The sequence below is a fragment of the Physeter macrocephalus genome, chromosome 20 (genome assembly GCF_002837175.3).
Source record: "Physeter macrocephalus isolate SW-GA chromosome 20, ASM283717v5, whole genome shotgun sequence".
Lineage (NCBI taxonomy): Eukaryota > Metazoa > Chordata > Mammalia > Artiodactyla > Physeteridae > Physeter > Physeter macrocephalus.
Genome location: NC_041233.1, coordinates 8,852,325 through 8,854,178, shown reverse-complemented (window position 1 = coordinate 8,854,178; position 1,854 = coordinate 8,852,325). Strand labels below are relative to the sequence as shown.

The 1,854-nt window shown below is 34.8% G+C and overlaps 1 non-coding gene across 1 annotated transcript; it reads right to left on the bottom strand.

Moving 5' to 3' along the window:
* Window positions 1-1,517: 1,517 nt before the first annotated feature.
* On the bottom strand, window positions 1,518-1,642 carry LOC112062136 (U6atac minor spliceosomal RNA). Its single transcript, XR_002890574.1, has one exon. It is a non-coding gene; the product is annotated as a U6atac minor spliceosomal RNA (small nuclear RNA).
* Window positions 1,643-1,854: the final 212 nt, after the last annotated feature.

Below are 1,854 nucleotides of genomic sequence, written 5' to 3'. Positions count from 1 at the left end.
CAGCTTCTGAAATGCAAGATAGTATGGTACTAACCAAACCCTTCTTTAACTCTCTGTGATCTACATAGTTTCCTGGTTAAACTTTTCTAAAACAGGCTAAGGAAGGGGATTTGAAGTTCTAATTCCTCTCCTATCCTGAAGAATTCCACCAATCTTCTTATTTTCAACTCCCTACCTCACCTGTAAATTTTGCAGAAAATAGTTCCTCTGATATTTAAGCCTTCCTAGAGTTTTCCAGAGGAAAAAATTGTTCTTATTGGCCTCACCCTTCAGGCACTTGGTATCCAGTTTCCCAGTCCTCCTACCTCCTTCATGTGCTTTCTAGCTTCCAAAAGTTATTGACTACACTTGCACTTGCTGCTTGCTATTTTATCTCTTGATAGCATTAGTAGGGAGAGAGAGTTTTAATTATATTACCCTTATTTAGTGGGGCTTTAAGAGAAAATAGAGATAAATGTGCTCAACAAAACAAGTTTAATCTAAAATACACTCACAGGGCTTCCCTGGTGGTGCAGTGGTTAAGAATCCTCCTGCCAATGTAGGGAACATGGGTTCGAGCCCTGGTCTGGGAAGATCCCATACACGCAGCAACGAAGACCCAATGCAGCCAAAAATAAATAAATAAATAAATAAATATTTAAAAAAATACACTCACACTTTTCCCTATCTTTACTTTTTCCAAGGTGACTTATTTTTAGTCCACTGGTTGTAAACATCATACGTATGCCAGTAGCTCCTAAATTTGTATTTTCACCCCTGAGTTCACCACAGAATTTCTGATTCATATATCCCACTGTTTACTTGGCATGCCCTTTTGAATATTTAAGAGATATAATGGATATAAACTGCACCAAAATAGAATTCTTGATTATGTTCTCTTCTTGCCTGTTTTACTTCCTAACATCTAAAAGATGTACAGATAATTAAGGAGGTATAAATTCCAGCTCTTTAGATAAGAAGAAAACTCACTCATTACTCAGTATGAATCTTCCTATTTCCCAATGGGAACAATATTCATTGTCTTTCAGCTTGAGCCATTGATTTTAGTGTTTCAAGATTCCTCACATCCACTCTTCAAAACACACAGACACACACACGAACACACACCATAAACATTATGCTTTTGCTTTCCTTTCTCAAGGTAAAAGAAGTCTTCCACATTTATCAAATAAGTCACAATCCTGTAGATAATTCAGAATCTTTACAAGTTATTATTATACTTTTTAAGTTAAAAATCTAACTTATTTATCTGTTTTAAAGATTCATTTTTCATTTATTTAACTGTCGTGGATGGTTTGGGATTTTTTTTTTATTGGAGTATAGTTGATTTACAATGTTGTGTTAGTTTCTGCTGCACAGCAAAGTGAATCAGTTATACATATACATATATCCACTCTTTTTTAGATTCTTTTCCCATATAGGTCATTACAGAGTATTGAGTCGAGTTCCCTGTGCTATGCAGTAGGTCCATATTAATTATCTATTTTATGTATAGTAGTGTGTATATGTCAATTGCAATAAAAACAGTGCTCGATGCCACGAAGTAGGTGGCAATGCCTTAACCATATGCATATTGTCAGGCCCAAGAGTCTTTCCATCCTTGTCAAGGGGAGTGCTAACCTTCTCTCCTTTCATACAACACTAAAATCTAATTTTAAAACAAGTTTTTTTATCTTCTGTTCAGTGTTGCAGAATGATGCCTAGATTTATAGTGAGGACATGTGTTTTATTGCTCTAATTTATTTTGCTTCTGATTTCCTTGGGAATGAGACTTTGGGTTACAAGCCTCAAGTAAATATTGCGTAATTATTTTTTATTATATAAAATCATACCATCAATAAACAGTATTCACAT